Below are 20,855 nucleotides of genomic sequence, written 5' to 3'. Positions count from 1 at the left end.
CCAGAGAATTTTTCGTGAAAATACCAATTATTTCCATGAAAATTCCATACAAAAAAACATACAATATCAATAACATTTCGAAGAGCTCTCCGTAAAAACCATCCGTGAAAATTGCGTTGCAGTTCACGTTGAAATAAAAAAAAAATCTGTTTGAAATTTAATTTTTGAACAGAAAAGAGTTGTTCGACAGAAAGTCACAAAGCTGAAAGTTCTTAGGCCGAATCGTTTAACTGAAAAGACTATTTGGTAGAAGCCTATCCGAGCAAAGCTCAAGAGCAAATTGATAACTTGATTTGATGTTGTGAAATCATCGATTCTGTTTACTTAATTTGATATCTTTTTAGTCGTTTTAACGGTTAAAATAACAAAACTGTCGATGAGAGCAAATCGAAAACTAAATTTGATATTGGTTTCCGATAGCAAAATAAGTACACAGTATGATGTCATATCTTTCAATTTAGTAATCTACAGCAACATGAGATCAAAATATGTAATCAATTATGATGATTTATACATATTTGAAAACAAATTATGAATCAATTTGATGTCAAAATCAAAATATTCTATATGCTCTCATTATGTTTTCAGACTTTGGTAGGATATCTACACTCAGAATAATCTGCACGTAATAAATATGTGTACACTAATAGATTGTGATCAGTTAACCACGCATTTGTGATTCATTTGTTCGGCTAATAAAAATCGTTTTACGCTAATGAAAAATATGTGCAGATGCTAATGATATGTATTGCACTAATTTGTTTTAAGTGCGTCCTGGGATAGTAAATGGCTATGTGGGCACACTTAAATCTTAAAATTAAATTTTATGGAATTTCACCAATAAATATGTGCGGAATATTCTCAGTGATAGCCTAAAGATATTTGGCCGAGAATGTCATTTGGTCGAACAGTTCCTTTGGCTGAAAAAATCGTGAACTTGTCCTTCGGCCGAAATAGTCATTTGGTCGAAAGAGCAATTTGGTCAAAAGGACATTCGGTCGAAAGAGTCGTTCGGCTGAATTGGTCATTTTGGATATTTTCGCGCAGAGCATAAAATATTCATCTTCATGAAGCAACTTCAGTCCGAATTTTGAAAAACATCGCATGATTATTCAAAACATAAAATGACATAGTCAAACGACTGCTCCACCAACTCATTCATTCGACTGTCACAGAGTGTGCTTACTATGTGCAGAAAAAACAAAATTAGCATTGTTCAAATTGATTTTTACCGTTGAAAGGGCCTCGCGGATGCAAATCGGATTCATTTCTGTGTGATAAATTACTTTACTCAATAAAAACGTGTTCTGATTTCAGATAATTTATCGATTTGTAGACTGTGCATAAATATTCAATGATTAATATTCAACTGAATATTGACAGTCCAGAGCCGAAAATGAATGTGCCTGGAAGTGAGCTGACAAGTGAAGAAAGGTAGTCTTCACCAAAAAATCGATTATTTTACACTCTGTTTTCGCGACAATAACGGGAGAATCTTTTGAATTTCGCTTAAAAAAATGATGAACTTCCCCAGAAATTCTTCAAGTTTTTCCAGAATATTCATTTAAAAATTATTTGCAGATTGTTGATGCAGGATCGACTGTAACTTTTAAACTCAACGAATAAACTCGTTTCTACAATTTAAGACTGCGTAGCCGTAAAATAAATATTATTTTCAGATTTTCCACGGGAACTACTTTCTAGTTTCGAGAACTCTTTGGAGTTACCAAGGAAAATTATTTGGGACGGACTTGTAAAAATTTGTTTACCCTAACAGGTCATTTCAAGACCAACATTTGAAAAGGACGTAACAGCCAAAATTTATTCCTTCTGATTCTTTGTCTACATATATAGCTTTATATGTGGACGAAGAATCAGAAGGAATAAATTTTGGCTGTTACGCCCTTTTCAAATGTTGGTCTAGATTTGGCTGAAACTGGCGTTCGGGTGAAAAAGTCGTTTGACCGAATACTAAAAAATAATTGCCTACCTTACGGCTTCCAAACACGATTCAAGCATTAACCTTTCGTGGTTCGATACACAATTTTCGTCATAATTTCGCAAATAAATGATTCAATTATTGTATAAATATTTAGTTTTGTCATCTTTCGCACGAATCAAACAAACATTTTCTCATTTAATAATGGAAAGATACAATGGATCGTAGGTATGTTTAATTAGATAAACTTTCAACGTCATTTCATGTGAATAATTTCAAGTCAAATTACTTGACAAATACCTTCATCATAATTTAGATCTATCATTGCTTGCAAAAGTATTTTAATCTGTAAAATGTTACTGAAAAATTATTCTTTCAACTCGGGAAGAGTGAGAGTTTTGAGAGGATTCACAACAGCTGATCGATATAGAGAGGAGTGGAATCAAACGCACGTACCAATCATGAAATTTCAATGCAGGCAGAGTTAAAAACAAGCATCCAATAATTGTATTTATGAATAATTGTGTAATAATGTCAGGTAGTTGGCACAGTTATAACTGTTTATGCACAGTACAAAGCAAGGAATTACCTAGAATAAGTTTTACAATTGGCTTTCTTCAGTAGTGCGTTATGCATCATCCCCACCTAAAGCATTGTTTACGTTTTGGAGAAAAGTTTCTTTGAGAGTATCGCGAGAGCGAGAGCAACACAACTGCCATGATTTCAAATAGCAGTAAATCTCAAAATTATGCGGCAGCCAATAATTAACGTATGCAATTTGTTTGAAGGCATAACATGAGGGCTAGAACATGTAGCCTTTTTGCAATAGGAGTTTTTAACACAGTTTTCATTTTTCTAAACTTCTTCACTTGCAAATATCACTGGTCCCAATAATCACTCGTCCCAAGTGGGCTGAAAAATTATCCACCTTTAGGGACAAGGATGCCGACATTTTGTCCATTTCTCTCGAGACTTTTGCTGTTTTAAATGAGATATTGCGGACATTCATCGTCGTTTTTTGCTGTTTGGCGTCAAACCCAAATATAAGCAAGCCGACTGGTGGAATAATTCTGGTTGGAAATGCAATATATGAAGATTTATAACGATAAATGTGCTCATCCGTAGCATAATGGGCCAAGGTTTGAGCCGTTACCCCTATGTTCTGCAAATGAAAGCGATTACATCGTGATTCGAGAAAAGCATCATGTGGGCCCATTCACAAACTACATGACGTTTTAGGTCGTGGGAGGGTACTTGTCTGAGCGTTAAGGACTTTAAAAATTTCAGAACCCTACCATACATGAAGCATTACTAGAAGCTTGGTGTGGGTTGAGTTTAGCGTTATGTAATTTGCGAATGAAACTTAACCGCTGAGTGGATTAACATGTTTTTACAAAAATTCTCAGCAACCTAATCGCAAGCATCGGATATTCTATCTACAGCTTTCGGTTAATTTCTCCAGTACGGGTTATTGGTGAGAATGTTTTGATTTTATAGTTTCACCTATACTAACGTAGTGCTACAAATCGAAGGCGCATGCCACCATTTGGCTACGGGTGCCCCCAGTATTGTCCAAAAAAGTTTTGGTTAATTACGTCGCTTTACTAATGAAAATTGTGAAATAAAAATGATAGCTGACATAGTGTGGTTGTTACCCATTCATCTGATGTGCGAAAGCAGGTATGTTCATTCAGAAAACTCTTTTATTGGGCAAAAAAAAACTCTAGCACAGCCAGCCTGCATAAGTCAACGAAACATGGCTGCTAAAAAACCGAGTGATTTTTCACGCAAGATAATTGCTTTTAATAGTTTAAGAAGTGTATAAATTTAGAGTTATGAAGCAGATATATGTTTGATACACTTTTTTAATGAAGCAATGGTTAATATCTCCCTACAAATCGACGGATTATCGCTGAAATATTGATTAATTTGCGTGAAGAGCCAATGTTACATCCCAGGCCAACATTACCGCCGGTTACCCTACATCATCATAATTTGACCAAAATGCCGTTTGGTAAAAAATGACATTTGGCAGAAAGAGCCATTTGGCCTTAAATGTCCTTTCTGCAACCTTCTTAAAAAAGTGTCGTTCGGCTGAATTGATCATTTTGCCAAAAAAGACGTTCATCCGAATAGGTCATTTAGCATTTAGCGTTCGGCCAGAAAGGACATTTTCGGGCCAAATTACCATTCCTACCAAACGGCATTTTTGGTCAAATGATCTATTCGGCCAAATTACCAGTTCGGCTGTATGTCGTTTTCGGTAAAAATACATTTTTGGTCAAACCATTTTTGACCAGATAACAGTTTCGGATAAACGTTCAATTCGGCTTAATGGGATTTGGTTGGATGGCTATTGGCTTAAATGCCAGTATCGACTTAAAAGAAGAGAGGTTACAAAATTTTGTTCAACAGTCGTTTGACAAAAGGCCTTTTCAACGTAAATGTCATCAGGCCAAACGGATGGATATTTGGATTAAATTACCCATTCAGTTATTGACATTTGGCCGTATCACCTGTTGGCCTAAACGATATTTTCGGACAAATGACCCATTCTGTCAAACGACCATATCGGCCGTGTAAAAAAAATCCGTGTAAAAGCGGAATAGACATAATTGACCTCCAATGCAGCAACGTGCTGCATTTCAGACAGATTCATTTTTCGTAAGATATTTTCTCTTTCCAGCAGTACATATATGTGTGAACAACTCTTAGCAAGCATGAAAGCAGTAAAAAGTTGTTGATCTTCATTATCTTGCTTGCAAAATTTGATCACCGATTGTGAAATCAATATGCGTCGCCAAAAAGCCAAACATTCCATGTCCATGCCAACAATTCCATGCCCTGTTACGTAAAAAGAAAATAAGTACACAAAAAAATATTATTCAAACAAATTAAACCGTGTTCAGTTTTTTTTAACAATTTTAGCCATTTTGTAAAACTAAATGCCATTCTGAAGAAAATATATTTTACTTTGGTTATTTTGAAAATGTATAAAAAAAACTCAAAGGTGCAGCCCAATCAGATTGTACGCAAAGGTGACGTAGGACTACGTAGCTATTCAAAATTAATGGTATTTGCCATAATAATTTGTGTCGTTTCATTAACATTGAGCAAGCTGCTCGGAGGCCAACTGAATCAAGAAGTTGAATAGTTGTTCCCAGTTGGATGGACTTTGAGTCTCCAACCGTGGAATTAACATGACTCATCGGCCGCTGAAGCCACTCGACTGGCTTTCAGTTGAGGACATCACAGTCCTTACTTTTCCACGTACGCTTACATCGCGGGAGAAAACCAAACGTTGCAAATAAATATATTTGCGTTTGATTTCACGCCACTTCTGATTCTGTTAATTTCTCCTTTATTTCAGCCATTTTTGAGGATGGTGGAGGACTTTATACAAAAGAAGGTTGATCCGACAATCCGATATGAACTTTCTTCAAAGTGCAAAACTCAATCGTAACTAGCAAATTTGATAGCGCGGCGGAGGGAGATGACGCAATTAATTTGAACGGATGGAATCACTAACATCAACCAAGCTACCACGTTTAACCCGATGCCGCCGAAACAATCCATTTTCGCAATTAATTCTTTCTTTCCATAAAATGCTGGTCCTGAGAAGAACCAATTTTCTTTTCTAAAGGCTCCGTCAGACGTTGCAAGCAAATCACTCGTGCGAGCGAATGATTTCTGAGAGCAATTTTTTACTTTAAGCAAATGACAGATTTACTCTCATGCAAATATAAACAAAAACGAAAAACTTATTTTCAGCCACAAAATCTAATTTCATTCCTATTTTTGCAGTGCAACACTGCCACCTGAAAACGTTTTCACTTTTGCGAGCGAAAAATTTGCTAGTGCTGCACTAGCAAGCGCAATTTCGTTTCTGCGAGTTGAGAATTTTTAACGCTTAGCAGTCACACATTGCAAGCGAGCGTTTGCTTACGAGTTGTCATTTGTTTGCATGCAATCACTTTCAGTGTAGTCAGACAGGAAATTTTTTGACAGTTGTCACTTTCTGCGAGCAAAATGCTCGTTGCGAGTGATTTGCTTGCAACGTCTGACGGCACCTTAACTGCATCCAAACGTTTGTCAGCACCCTGCGTTGAAATTGTCCAACCGCCACTTTATGATTTTTCGCCAAGCCTTCACCATTTGGAATAAATTTTCAGCATTGCCACCGCTACTCACGCCTTCGTGCTGCTGTGTCCGCTCCGCTGCATCACATTTTGTCCAACCGCTCATTATACAAAAGGTTGATCCGACTGTCCGAAATAATCTTTCTTCAAAGTACAAAACTCAATCGTAAATAGCGAATTTGATAGCGCGTCGGAGGAAGATGATGCAGTAAATTTGAATGGATGGGATCACTATCGGCAACCAAGCTACCACCGAAACAGTCCATTGACGCAATTAACTCTTTCTTTCCATAAAATGTTGTTCCTGAGAAGAACCAATTTTCTTTTCCCAATGCGCCTTTCCAATAACTAACTGAATCTAATCGCTTGTCGAACCCTTGCGTTGCAACTGTCCGACCGCCACTTGATGATTTTTCGCTTAGCCTCTAAAATTTGAAATAAGTTTTCAGCATTGCCACACTGCCACCCACTCCTTCGTGCTGCTGTGTCCGTTCCACTACTCGAATGTCAAACCGCTCGAATCAAAATGGCACGCGCGCGCCGGACAGCAGCTTTTTTGTATTCAATAGATTAAGCCCATTAGCCCCGCCCCTTTGTGAGCTGAAATGGGTGTAAATAAAATATGCACTCCTAACGATTTATGAAGGGGCGGGGCTAATGGAATTACTTCATTAGATATAAGAAAGCTGCTTTCCGGCGCGCGCGAGCCATTTTGGTCGGGATTCCGCAGACAACATACCGTTTAGAGAATGACAAGTTCTAAGAATCCTATGAAATTTTATCGCAAGATTCTGAATTGGGCATGCGATGTTGTTTATCTAAGATGCGTTTTGTTGCGAGGAATAACAACAGAAATTTTACTCAAGACGAAGTTTCTCCATATTACAAAACATCATCTCTTGGCATCTGTCTGTCCGAGCGACGTTCACCGATGGGTGGTTGCTGTAGATAGTTTCCACTGAGATGGCGTCTTCATTGATTTTATACAGAAGCCAACATTTTATACAAAAGAAGGTTGATCCGACTATCCGATATAATCTTTCTTGAAAGTACAAAACTCAATCGTAAATAGCGAATTTGATAGCGCCTCGAAAGGAGAAGATGCAGTAAATTTGAATAGATGGAATCACTACCAGCCACCAAGCTACCACGCCAAACCCGATGCCATCGAAGCAATCCATTTTCGCAATTAACTCTCTCTTTCCATAAACTGTTGGTCCTAAGAAGAGCCATTTTTTATTTCCCAATGCGACTTTCCAATAACTAACTGCATCCAAAACGCTTGAAGGCACCTTGCGATGAAACTGCCCGACCGCCATTTTATGATTTTTCGCTAAGCCTCCAAAATTTGGAATAAATTTTCCGCATAGCCACTGCCACCTACGCCTTCTTGCTGCTGTGTCCGCTCCGCTGCATCGAATGTCGAACCGCTCTTTGTGGAATCCCGATCAAAACGGCTCGCGCGCGCAGAACAGCAGCTTTCTTATATTTAATAAATTAAGCCCGTTAGCCCCGCCCCTTTGTGAACGATATGGGTGCAAATAAAATGTGCACTCATAACGATTAATAAAGGGGCGGGGCTAATGTAATGACTTCATTAGATATAAGACAGTTAGTTTTCGGCGCACGTGAGCCATTTTGATGGAAATTCCGCAGACAATGTCGGAGAATGTTATTTGCCACTGCCTTGCAAGCGGAAAAAATAATGCAAAATTTAATAAGAGATTTAAAAAAAATAGGTTTTACGTAAAACAAATCAAAACAAGGCACGTTACATTTTTAGCGAAGAGTCCTAGTTGGAAAATGTATCACAAATGGAAAAAAATTGTTTTGCACTTTTTTTCCCAAGCAATTTTGTCAAAAATCCAAAAACCAAATATATAAGAGAGGCGAAGTATTTTTCACGCTAATCATGCCATAATCTAACAAATGAGATTCAAAATAAGTATTACCAATGGGAAAAAGTATATCTTTGCCGTCATTTTTCAACGAATTATAACTGAAAATCCATCTTCCACTCGAAATTTACGATCTGTTCGTAAAAAGCCGTTCTCAAATTTACATTTCAATTTTTATGGCTCAAATTCATCTGGGGGCTTACTAGATAGTAAATATAGTCACTACATGGGAAATAATAAGTAGAGCTCTTGTTAATAAACAGAAAAACATATAATTTGTTGGTGGGAATATAATTTCCACAGCCTTATAAATGGTTAAACCGCTCTTTGTGGAATCTAGATCAAAATGGGTCGAACGCTGGAAAGCAGCTTTCTTGTATTCAATAAATTAAGCCCGTAAATTCGAATGGATGCAATCAGTAACAGAAACCAAGCTTCCACGCCAAACGCCGATGCCACCGAAACAGTCCATTTTCGCAATTACCTCTTTCTTTTCATAAAATGTTGGAACCAATTTTCTTTTCCCAATTCCCATTCCAATAACTAACTGCATCCAATCGCTTGTCGACACCTTGCGTTGCAACTGTCCGACCGCCACTTGATGATTTTTCGCTAAGCCTTCAAAGGTTGAAATAAATTTGCAGCATTGCCACACTGCCACCCAATTCGTGCTGCTGTGTCCGCTCCGCTGCATCGATTTTCGAACCGCCTTCTGTGGAATCCCGATCAAAATGGCTCGAGCGCGCCGAACAGCAGCTTTTTTATATTTAATAAATTAAACCCGTAAGCCCCACCCCTTTGTGATCTGATATGGGTGTAAATATAATGTGCACTCATAACGATTAATGAAAGGGCGGGGCTAATGGAATTACTTCATTAGATATAAGAAAGCTGCTTTCAAGCGCGCGCGAGTCATTTCCAACTAACTGACACCACAATTTGTACTATTTTTATGGTCAACCTTTTCTTCATATGAAATTCTGGTTCGTTGAGGTTGAATAATCTTCAGCAACACATCGAGTACCACCACCAATGCGATGGATTTTCTTTGAAAATGTTATTAGCGCCTCCGTGATGCTGTGTCCGCTCCGCTGCGATCGCTTTGATGCGTCTGCTCTGCGTAAAATCTTGTTCAAACTGAGGATTAGGTCAATACCTGCAAGTGATTGATTTTTGATGTCTGTGCTAGTGATGCATGTACGTGATTGGTTAGTTTACCTATTTCTAAACTTTTTATCAATTATCGATAATAAATAGTTAAAAATCAGTATTTTCAAATAAATACAAAGAAGCGTTGACTCATCCTTGATCGAATGGTCAAAAAAAAAATGAAAATCCATCGAGAAACGGCTTAGATATTAAAGTTTGAAGTCTATCATATTTTCGTGACGGTCCCCGATTTTCGCAATCGTAAAGTGTACCCCAATATAGAAAACACAGACGTAGTCCTACGTCAAAATATGTACCGAATATCTATTTTCTGGCCCGCCAGCAAGTTTCCATTCTGAAAATCGGCCCCTTGCTTGAAAAAGGTTGGGCAGGCCTGATCTAGATTATCACGATATCTCAATGTCCCCATGAGTGCTTTTCAGTCAAAAATTCACCTCCCAGGGGAAACGATAGGTAGGGATATTGGAAACTGTTCTGCAGCATATAAGCATAAAAGCATATGGAGACGCATGGTAAATTTGTGCAATGATTTATCTTGTGACTAAACGATTTATGCAAATTTCATCACATCCTTCTTCTTTTTCTATGGCTCTACATTTTTATTCCAATTTGAACTTGGCCTGCTTTTCAACTTGAAATTCTACCTTGCCTTGGTCTGGAGACCCGCAAAAAAGGTCATCACATGCGTTTTATTGATCAAATAAATACACTGGTCCCACAATGGTGAATCGAATAAAAACTGATATTAATCATAATAAAAATGTACTTGGCCTCTAGCTAAAGTATTCGTTCAACGATTACAACAGATTTCCTTCGTATATGCGTTGTTATATTCCAACAAAATAATAAAATCCGTCGGACCGTCTTTTTCCTAGTCAATGTTGTTATTGTTTCATAAGTCGGTCAAGACACGATTTCATGAGCGATAAGCTGTAAGTCTGGGTTTGTGAGTTAGTTTTTCGAAATTTGAAGCAGAAATAATTAGAGACAACATTTACAAGCAGGATAAACATATAACAAAATAAAAACAACGGTGCATCAAAGGGTAAATGCAAAATCTTGAGCAAATTTGTTGAATCGAGTATTTTCATACATTAGAGTATGCACACCATTTTGGGCAACATATATTTTCTCTCTCTCTTCATAGATTTTCTGTTGCCATTTTCTACCTAAGTTAATTATCGACATCAAACGCCGAGTATTTCTCAAATCACTTACTGGTTGGGTGACCACAAAGCAATTTATTGAAGCAATCTCCGCAAATCCATTGTTATAACTGAAAGTGGTGCAGGGTGGTGCTCGATTAGATTATCTTCATATCTGTAGGATCCGGAAAATTTTCAGTATTTTATATTTTTCTCGAAAAAATCATTATGATAAAGGCATGTTCTATTCGGAATTCATCCGTGTGGCAGTGGTAAACTAATTGATCTTAACTCCTGATCAATTTGGATAACCTTGAACATCTGCACCAAACTTATTTGGACTGCACATAATACGCTAGGGCTTTAGGGCCCAGCTAGGTTGATTTCCTTTATGAAGTTCTTCTGAATTCGTAATTTTACTCATATTGAATTTGGTAAATCGATATTTTCTACAGGGTGTTCAATAAGTTCGAATACACTTTCAAAAAATGTTTAAAAATTAAGATTAAATTATTTCTTTTCCCGGTTGCATTTCATTGGAAGTATTGTTTATAAGGAACGTTTGTAACATTTCTTTTGGAATGACCTCTATGTTAACTTCTTCACGAGCTTTAAACGTTTCTAAAACCCATCGCAAGCGGCACGCACGGTCTGCATGGGCATTTCGTTCCAGATTATGAGAATTACTTCTTGAACTGGTTCAAGTTACTGACCTTGTATTCGTACAGCTTTAATATAATAAAGGACCAAACAAGTAAGGTTCAAATCCGGGAAGCTGGGAGGTCGCAAAGTTTTGTCCAAAAATGTCCTCATATAAGGCTTAAATCGCATTTTCCCCATATAAGGCTTAAATCGCATTTTCCGTGTATAAAGGGTTATCGTCCTATTGTATTATCAATTCGGTGGAAAACCGAATTATAGCCGCTAATGAAGTTGGATTTTTCTCACAATCCATACGTTAAACCTAACTTCGGAAGTAGTGCGCTGTTTTCACTTGGTGATGCGCTATACAGAAAAAATGAAAAGAACTATAAATTGAACCTATTTTACACTCGATTCCATGTTTTAAACTTAAGAATGTTCAACTTATTTGCTCAATTCTTCAGAATGCTACTTGTACAAGGTACTGTCTATACCTTTGTTCTTTTTATATCATTTTCACCCTCGGAATTGTTTATGTTGCATTCGCAGTGCACTCGTATTGGTGACTCAGAAAAGATATGACAAAGATGGCGTAGCTTGTCATCCCCGTGGTTGTAAAGGTTTAAAACTGTTGATTTTAGGCATTACGATTCACCTTTCTGTCATTTTCGATCTCAATGTCACATTGTCACATTTACATTAGCGAAAACTTCTCTCTGTTAGTCTTTCTCTTCGCTTACATAAATAATGAATGGAACGTGAAGAAAAACATCAAGTTTCGATACATGATATTTGGAAAATTTTGTATCGGCAGATCTTGCCTCATGCTTTAATTTCAAAATTTTACTCTACACGTGGTTAAATGTGTTAGGCAGAGTGTAAAAAAATCGAAATTTTTCGGTGAAGTCCACCTTTCTTCACTTGTCAGCTCACTTCCAGACACATTCATAGTCGGCTCTAGACTGTCAATATTCAGTTGAATATTAGTCATTGAATATTTATGCACATTTCACAAATTAAAAAATTATCTGAAATCCAAACACGTTTCAAATGAGTAAAGTAATTTGTCACATAGAACTGAATCTGATTTTCATCCGCGAGGCACTTTCAATGGTAAACATCAACATAAACAATGCTAATTATGTTTTTTTCTGCACATAGTAAGTACACTCAGTGACAGTCGAATGAATGAATTGATGGAGTAGTCGTTTGACTATGTCATTCTATGTTTTGAATATTCATGCGATGTTTGTCAAAATTCGGACCGAAGTTGCTTCATGAAGATGAATATTTTAGGCTCTGGTGTTAGGGCATCTTTAGTAGAGTTATAAATTGTATGGGAGTTAGGAAATATAATTGAAACTGTAAAAATGCCATCTTCAACAGACGTTATAGTTTTAAAAATTCGAACAGTTTCGTCGGGAAATTTATAACTGGAATACTGCTCAGTTGTATTTTTGCACGAGTTTGCAACAGAATTTACTTGAGTTTTATTTCGTTCAAAACAATAGAAGATGACGTCATCGGCTACAAAAATTACTATTTCATCGACATCACAACAGTTTGACATTTGAATTGGCCTCGGAAGATATTTTTTTCGTTTTCCAGTATAAAACAAGTGCAGCTTATAACTGCTACTGAAGATGCATTTCTTGTTCTATATCTTTGACAGTTATAAAATTTAAAACTCGGGAAATAAATATAACTATAACTGTAACATTACTAAAGATGCCGTTAGATTACAGTTTTATCACTTAGAATGAAAATCCTTAAAGCCGGTCATTTTCACCATTGATAGTGGACAGGTTTGAAAGAAATGATCAGTGAATACTATTTCTATGAGCATCACTTATACTTATATTTCTATGAGCATCAATTATGCGTAGAAGGGCAGTGTATACTACATATAAAAAGAGTTCGCGATTCGGATTTGTGCTGTGCATTATGAGTTCAGTCGTTAAAACTTTTCACATAATTTTGTTTCTGTTGTGCTAATGAGAGTTACATGCTCGACCCGTTGACAGTGTTGGGCTTGCTTCAAAAAGCATAATGCAAGTTTGAAGCATTAAACGTGTAGAATCTTAAATGAGTTTTTGCTTCAAGATTTACATACGAAAAATGTTTCCGATTTAAACGGTCGTGTCAACATCTTGAAAGTAACTTCACACCAGACTAATCAATGAAAAGCTGAAACTGTGCTGCATATGTGAATCATGCAGAAAAGCACAAATATTCGTAATGCAGCATTTTTTGTTGTTGTTCCCATGTCTAGCATATACAAATACATGTCGTGCAATTGTGCGATTTCCATATTATACATATACAGCAGCATGTCACGGTTCAAGTCTTGTGGCAGCTTTGCACAATCCGTTCGGAAAAAAACGATGCTTGCCAGAGACGACGAGGCCGTCGGCCGAGGTTTCCCCTGAGCTACATCACTACGTTTCTTGTATATCCTTCATCGCCGCCACACGAGTTCCACCTATTGCAACCGACTTCTTGTGTTCGTTCACATTGCATTTTCACATTGTTTTTCCGTTTCTTTTTTCTTCCGTTTTCCACCGACAACAGAACTCTATACGTGAAAACCTTCAATACTAGTGTTGGTTGCCTCTTTGACCCTACCGTTTTTCCGTAACCACCACTAGCGGTCACATGGGGGTAACTGATCGATTTGATTAACTTTCCCGTCACTTCTTATTGGTATTTTCTTCTTGCCTTTTATCGAACGATGAATTCTTAGCGCTCCAAAGGAAACCCCATTTTCAATCTGGCGAAATCCTTCACTGAGCTGTCTTTCCACCACACTGAATCGTGCATCCCTCTGTTGCACATATCCTTTCCTAGTGGCCCGTATTGGCACCATCAGTTTCCTGGCGCCCTTTTACCACCCCATTTCCAGAATTCATAACGACGATGACGACACTACGACATTTTTTGTGCCCAATTCCGCCAGCTGTGCCAGCTGAGTCCACTTTTCGTCTAGCACTTGACTAATGGTTTCTGGTTAGTTCACTTCCTGGTCATTACGGTCGGGAAATTCTTTTGGAACTCGCACCGGAATCAACGAAACCGTCCACCACGAAAAACACACACTGGACACCGACCCGAAATAAGGGAAATTCAGGATATGGCACTCTGAAAAATCGATATTTGAACTTTTTATTTAACATGCAGAAAGTTGCTTTTGCTGCTGCCGCTGATCTCACTCGGTCTCACTCTTTCGCACTACTGCTGGGGCACACTAGCCGTCATGCCAGCCAGACCTCCCCATTATGGCAACGACAACGACGGGTAAAATATATACGCTTCATAATAACGTTGGAGTTTCCCATGGAAAACAATCATTCACCTATTGAAAATTAAGCATTTTTCATGTTCATGTCGAACATAAACGTCTGTAATCACTATTTTCGCTATATATCTTCCAAATGCAGTGACTGACCGCCCGCCTTGGGTCAAATATGAAAATATTCTCCGTCGTGGAACTAGTTGCGGTTAATTTAGTTATCGATTGGTTACACTATGGGTCGTCGAACCCTCTATCAATAGTTGAACTTTAAAGTGACCCAATACGTATACTTAAAGTGTACGAGAAAGGCAGAAAAGCAAAAACGCTTTGAATATCTTGCACCAAAGTTTCAATTAGTATAATATTTCATCTAAACTTTAAAAGAATGATGAATTTTCAAACTATGTGTTTTAAGATAAAAAGTCAAAACAACCAATCATAATTACTTACATACAAAAAGGCCAAAATAAAAGGCCGAAACGTCGGGCAAAACAAAACACATCGTTTTGAATACATAAGACTGAGAAAGCCAAAAATAGTCAAAAATAGCAGTCAAAAATAGTCATTAATACCATAAATTTGCATTTTTTGAATTCAATTTCCTAAATTGCAAAAATTTTAGCAAATGTTTTTACCAAGTTTGAAACAATTATTTGGTCATAACTCCTGCACGCAATGGCCGATCTGATCTATTGCTTATAGCGAAAAAATAGATTATTTTCGTGTACAATTTTCACTTCATCATGGGTTTCTTTTCTTCGCTCCCTCCAACAACGACGGAGTCATACTTCCCTACATAACACCCCGCGCACACGTTGCCTCTATCCCACCGGCACCGTTTTCCGCTCTCGCTATACAACGTGCACTGCGATGGTCTGTCCTCGAGTGTGGCTACCATCAGCCATCAGTCCCAAGTCCTGGCTCAAGTTGGAGCAGATTATTATGCTGTCGAGTCGAGACCGTATGCGATGCTACTGAGAACTACTGAGGCGAGAGAGCATGAATGCGAGAGACACTTTCCCTTCTTTTAATGGCAGTGAATCAGGACGAGTGGTTGTTATGCAGGCAGAGAGTGAGCTGGCCGAAGGGGATTTTCCGACTACGACTCGAAAGAAAGGAGTGGGTGGCAAGTGGAAGATGGGAAGCGATGCCAGAATTATCATTTGCTATAGAGTAGGGAAAACGGGGCGAATGACTCAGCTTATGGGGGTGTTGTTCAGACGGGAATAAAAGCAATGCAAGCATAAGTTATAGTAGTGTGGTTACTAAATACAGAATACGAAACTGTGTTGTGTTGATGATTCAAAGCTTAAATTTTCAGGTTTTGCATGAACCGGTGCCAGCGAAAGTTGTACATGAACCATTTTTGTCGATTTTGTGTTTTTTTACACCAATAGCTTCTGTTAGCAAAGATCTAGTAACGAAAAAGTGATTTTTGAGAACTAAATCTGGAGAATAGGCTTAGCTAGGCTGGCTTAGAATAGTGTATGAAATCAAGGAACTGACGTCATAGTACCATATTAACCATAAAAATAATATTCGTTGGTCAGATGGCCCTTCAAAATATAATTTGGTAAATCGTACATAACTCCTCTTTCCAACGATATGCTGATCTCTATGATCGGTTGAGAAATGTTGGAGTTATGACAGTTTTGGTGAGTCAAGAAATGACAAAAATCGAGGGGTACATTAAAATGATTTCGTGTATAACTAACAAGAAGTTCATCTTTCTGAAGATTTTATCTTGGATCCTTCACTCCAAATAATCTAAACGTTATTTCCACCTGAATTTTCAGGTACATTTTACGTGCACACGTAATTGCAAATGCTTCAGAAAATTCAGGTGAAATTAACGTGTCCGGTGAATTATATCCAAAACTTAGGTAGAACTTACCTGATTTTCACGTAGAATGAAAATTCTATCGAAAAATCAGGTAAAAGTTACGTGAATTTCAGGTGGAAAAAATCTACGTACTTTTTCAGGTGGAAACAACGTGCAGATTTTTTTGGGTGTTAATATACTCGCCGAAAGCTTTCGAAAGAATATAAATTTAGGCATTTTTAAGAACCTCGTGCAAATAGTGGCCCGGTTTCAGCGAGAATTACTCAATGGCAATTTCGTTGCCAGGAAAAGTGGTACATGTGCAACTCTGCCCACTAAGAAAATTTGACAACATGGATGTTTTGGCAAAAGATTTTAACCCTACACAGATAGAAAAATTCACTGAAAATTACGCTAAAAATCATGCACATAAATGGAACGCCATTATCAGCGTAATTCCACACGTGATATAGCCTAAATGTATACAATATTTGATGCGAATCGTCAACATTGCTTGCAAGTTGTACGCAAACTTGTTAGGAAGAGACCTATTTCAGCGTAGAATAGTGTAAATTTCCGCATCTCTAGTTTTACGCGCTTCTTACTTTTCACTATTTTTTTCTGTGTATTTTGAATTTCAAGATGGTTTACTGCCGTTTAAAATAATTTTATAAATGTACATGTACCACACAGATAGAAAAAGTTGTTGAAATTTACACGAAAGTAATGCACATAAAGGGAATGCCAGAAAAAGCGTAAATTTAAACGATATTATAATCTGAATGTATGCAATTTGTATTGCATTATGTCACTTTTTATACGAATAAGTGTCATAATGCTATGTAAATTGCATACATTTAGGGCGAACTTGTTGGAAAAGATCCATGTACGCCCAGAATAATACAATTTTCCACGTTATTATTATTTACGCGTCGATTACTTTTCATATTTTTTTTTCTGTGCACTTTTACTGGCAACGATTGGTTTCTGTTCCATTTTGTTCCCATTAATAGTGGTACATGTGCATTTTGTTCCAACAAAATTGAAATTTGGCAAGAAACTTTGAACATTTCTCATTACTACCTTTAGGCACATCAGTCATAACACGTTGGTGCAGTTAAGTTGCAGAAAATTGCAAATTTGAATTTTATTTTCGAAGTTTTTGGAAAAATGCGTTTTCTGTAAAATTTACTCAAAGTAACATGTAGGTACCACTTTCGCTGGCACCGGTTCACATGATGTCGCCTATGAAACCTTAATGCATCTCCTTGTCAAAGTTCATAGACGGAGCGGGTATCGCGTTTTCTTCATCTAGATCAGCGGTTCTCAATCTGGGGTACATGTACCCCTGGGGGTACTTTCGCTGGCCCTAGGGGGTACCTCGGACAAAAATGCGTAATGGCGGACATATTACAATTACTATCAAAATTCATTGATAAAGTTTTGATAATTGAGTATTTTCTATTTCAAAAATTTAATAAATCTCAATTGACACAACCAGCACAATGTATGAAGGGCTGCGGAACAAGGGATCAAACGAACAAAATGTCGAATGAACAAGATGTTTTTTTTCACTAAAACTCGGTTGCTTCGTTGCAAGAGGATTAGAAGCATCCTTTTACGCCTCTCTTAAGCCTTCTTCCAAGCATCTCGAAGGCTTCCTTTGAAGAGGCTCAGAAGCCTCCTTTCAAAAGGTTCGGAAGCCTCCTCTCAAGAGGCTCGGAGGCCTCCTCTTAAGAGGTTCGGAAGCCTCCTCTCAAGAGGCTCGGAAGCCTCCTCTCAAGAGGCTCGGAAGCCTCCTCTCAAAAGCCTCCTTTCAAGCCTGAAGCCTTTTACCAAGAGGATCGGAAGCCTCTTTTCAAGTGGTTAGGTCGGCTTCTTTCAAGAGGCTCGTAAGCCTGCTTTCAAGAGGCTCGGAAGTCTACTTTCAAGTGGTTCGGAAGCCTTCTTTCAAGAGGCTCGTCAGCCTCCTTTCAAGAGGCTCGGAAGCCTCGCTTCAAGAAGCTAAGAATTCTTCTTTCAATAGGCTTGGAAGCAAACTATCAAGAGGCTCTGAAGTGTTCTTTCAAGATGCAACGGAAGCTTCTTTTTAAGTGGTTCGAAAACCGCCTTCAAGAGGCTCGAAGGCCTCTCTACAAGAGGCTCAGAAGCCTCTAATAAAGAGGCGCGGAAGCCTACTCTAAAGGGACTCTAAAGCCTAGAGGAGCTTCCCTTCAAAAGGGCTCGGAATTATGTTTTCAAGAGGATTGGAAGCCTACTTTCGAGAGGGGGTACCTCAAATCATGCAAAAGTTCGAAGGGGTACCTCTCAAGAAAAAGGTTGAGAACCGCTGATCTAGATCGAGCATGACAAAACTCGTTACAATAGATATTGATTTGGAATTGATTGCTACATATTTTGGATGGAGCAAGATATTCTTCAACAGTCGAGATCTGCCATAGCCACGTCGTCGTTGCGCATGCTGGGAATGGAGAAGAATGGTTAGGTGGACACTGGACACCTGCTTAAGAAATATGCAGTAGAATCTCTGACTTGTAGACTAGACTTGTACACACAGAAAACGAATATTGATATAAATAAATATCTTATACTCTCTTCATAAAAATTGGTATATTTTATTCAAATTGAGAGTTAAAACATTCGCATTGAAAATAATATATTTTATTCAATAGTATTTTTCGTCGGGTCTGAGTGTGAATTTAAAAGTATGCACTTTCATCGTGAAAACTGTAGTAGTGTCAAACGAAGCAAGAAAGAAAACAAAATACTCACTGGGCGATAAAAAGAGAGCGCTATATTTTTGTTTTTTTTTTCACGCGCCGTGAGCGTGAAACCGATTAGAAAGCTAGAAACTCTTGGTGAAACCATTTTCTGCATAGCGATTTTTTTTTGTAAGTTTACATTTACAGTTTACATTTCACATTTAATGTAAGTACGCTTAAACATTACGATAAATTCTTTACAATAATAACATTTTGTTTCCAGCTTTGAAAAACTCGAAACATTGGAGAACTGAGATGGTGAACATGCTTCTTTCACCGGAGCTACAGCTGCAGCAGCCATGGAAATTAGAATTGGAGGTCGGGATTTCAGCCATTGCAGCCGAAACATGGGCGGGAAATCGGTCTTCCAACATCGTTTATCACCAGTTTCCCGATTCATCATAGTTCTCGAAAAATAGTGAGTATAAAATTAAACCATTACACAAATTCTGTCCATGTTGGTCGATTTTAGATAAATAAATGTTCAACTTGATTTATATACGATTTTCTTAGATATTACATAATTTTTCATTTACTAAATAGTTTCCCCTATCTTATTTCCAGGCATTTTGAAGTCGATTTCCTGTTTCCAGAAAACAATATATCTATGGCGCAATATTTCCTGCATTACGTCCTTGACGAGCGACGTTGAAAGTAGTTTTAAGAGCTGCTACATAATTGTACATGTTGAATAAAATTATAAAATAAACAAAGCAAACAACAATAAATTTTATTATTTAATAACAACGGAAAAGGAAAGGTTAATGGGTAATTCTTTGGACAGGCGCAACTTTTCTTGTGAAATTATTTCACTCTTATTTACTATGGATATAATCATTTCTATTTGACAGTTCTACAATTTTATTTAAAAGTTCAAACTTTTAATTTCAGAACGGTAATCAACTTTTGCGCCATGGTTGACGCAAAAGTTTACGTACTTTTATTTTGAACTTTCACAACTCTCTACGAAAAAGAACCAATGCAACTTTTCATTTTTACCAATGGTTTTTTTAATTTCAATAATGATTTTTCTTTCTGTGTATAGTTACGCTTAGAGGTGTGCGCCGGTTCGATATTCGTCGGCGGCGGCGTTTGTCAAAATTTTGGTCGGCGGCGGCGGCGTGAATCGGCGTGGTGATTTTCTCATTACGTTTTTCTAAGATTTTTTTTGGATTTTTTCGGAATATTTTCAAGACGTTAAAAGAAGAATCTTTTGAATATCGCATGAAAAATCTAATGAACTTCTCCAGAAAAGTGTTTCCAAAATTTGGAAAATATTTTCGGATTGTTTGAAGTTTCGAGAAATCTTTGGAATTACCAAGAGAAGCTCTTTTGAATTCCCAAATAAAATTTGAATTTCAGCAGAAAATTTGTTGCAATTTACAGGAGGAACTTCAGAATTTTCACAAAAAAATGTTCTTAACTTCTACAGGAAAAGCTTCGGAAATTTATGAAAAGTTCTTGTTGAGTTTCTGTTGAGTATTTTTTCCAAATTTGCATAGAACATTATTAATAATTGTAGTAGAGTGCGGATGGTAGAATGGATGTTTTACCGCTGGCTTTCTCAGTCTAGAATAATAAAGACGGCTAGTTTGGCATGGCCAACGATAAAACAGTCAATTATTAAGAATTTCCGCGGGAGACTCTAAGGAGTTTTCGAGAAAAATTCTCTGTCTGAAATTCAAACTTCGCAGAGGATTATTCAAAATGTTTCTACGAAAAATTATTAGAAATTATTGGATTTCTATCGGAAATTCTTTTTACAGTAGACGATCGATAACTGAAAGTCATTTAACTGCAATGCTTTTAACTGCATTTCGAAAGTTACATTAGTTTTGCAGTTATCTGATAGCTGAGCTTCAAAACGATGTCAAAGTCTATGATAGCTGCATAGATGCACTTCTATTTTGACAACGTCTGACAATTGTTTGACGTGTAGAATGCGTCGCAGTTATCGAACGTCATTCGCTAACTAAAACGAAAACATGTTGCAGTTATCGAACGACTAGTGTATTGCCCATAAGAAATTCTTGGGAAATTCTATAG

General features: G+C 37.4%; 1 protein-coding gene and 1 long non-coding RNA gene across 4 annotated transcripts in view; one reads left to right on the top strand and one right to left on the bottom strand.

Moving 5' to 3' along the window:
* LOC134205676 (serine-rich adhesin for platelets-like) overlaps positions 1-20,855 on the bottom strand; it is a 199,065-nt gene that overhangs the window by 165,812 nt on the left and 12,398 nt on the right. The window contains exon 1 of one of the 3 annotated variants that reach the window (XR_009978177.1): positions 13,559-13,641. The exons of the other annotated variants lie outside the window; for them this stretch is intronic. The gene's annotated coding sequence lies outside the window, so the exon portion shown is untranslated. Of the gene's footprint in view, positions 1-13,558; positions 13,642-20,855 lie in introns of those variants that run through there. 3 annotated transcript variants of the gene reach the window in all.
* LOC134209788 (uncharacterized) lies at positions 18,645-19,513 on the top strand. Its single transcript, XR_009978782.1, has 3 exons — positions 18,645-18,975; positions 19,033-19,227; positions 19,374-19,513. It is a non-coding gene; the product is annotated as an uncharacterized LOC134209788 (long non-coding RNA).

This window comes from Armigeres subalbatus, chromosome 1 (assembly GCF_024139115.2).
Source record: "Armigeres subalbatus isolate Guangzhou_Male chromosome 1, GZ_Asu_2, whole genome shotgun sequence".
Taxonomy (NCBI): Eukaryota; Metazoa; Arthropoda; class Insecta; order Diptera; family Culicidae; genus Armigeres; species Armigeres subalbatus.
The sequence above is the reverse complement of the archived record's forward strand: the minus strand, read 5'-3'. Positions and strand labels throughout refer to the sequence as shown.